This window comes from Bison bison, unplaced genomic scaffold (assembly GCF_000754665.1).
Source record: "Bison bison bison isolate TAMUID 2011002044 unplaced genomic scaffold, Bison_UMD1.0 scf7180017475201, whole genome shotgun sequence".
NCBI classification, from domain to species: domain Eukaryota; kingdom Metazoa; phylum Chordata; class Mammalia; order Artiodactyla; family Bovidae; genus Bison; species Bison bison.
This window is the reverse complement of record NW_011380262.1, coordinates 1-539: the sequence shown is the minus strand read 5'-3', so window position 1 is coordinate 539 and position 539 is coordinate 1. Positions and strand designations below refer to the sequence as shown.

Sequence of the window (539 nt, the reverse complement as noted above, 5' to 3'; positions counted from 1 at the left end):
AACTATAAAGTGCTAAGAAATTTAAATATCTAAGTCACAGCAAACAGGTGGCAATTCAACATCCAGAGTAGACAGAATGCTTGAGGGAGACTGCAACAGATTAGACTCCCACAGCAGAGGAGGCATCTTCAGAGGCGAAGGGGGGCCCACGTGTAACAGCTGCTCAAGCTCCCTCTCCTCATCAAGGATCATGAGAGGCACTCCACTCAAGGGGAGGTGGGCGATCTGGTGCTCCTCAGGCAGGTCAAAATTCTCAAAATCTAATGGATTGAAGGGAAAGAATTTTTCTATTTCTGGATAGGTGTCATCCGAGGCAGGAACCGAACTTTTTGCTTTAACAGTCTTCTCAGTAATCTTTTTGGTAGAGAAAGTTGTCTGTTTCTGTTTGAGCGGTCCATTCGTCTTAACTGATTTTTCTGTAGCTCTGTTGACAGTTCCCAAAGCCTTTCTTGCAGTTTTTGGTAAAGCTGGTGGAGCATCAAACATTTTGCCAACACGTGGTGTTGAAACCTGGGATCTCCCATCCAAAGCTTTGACTG

The 539-nt window shown here is 45.1% G+C and overlaps 1 pseudogene across 1 annotated transcript; it reads right to left on the bottom strand.

The window, feature by feature from the left end:
- Positions 1 to 6: 6 nt before the first annotated feature.
- Positions 7 to 533, bottom strand: LOC104989032 (annotated as a pseudogene). Its single transcript, XR_825319.1, has one exon. The product of XR_825319.1 is annotated as a securin-like (transcript).
- Positions 534 to 539: the final 6 nt, after the last annotated feature.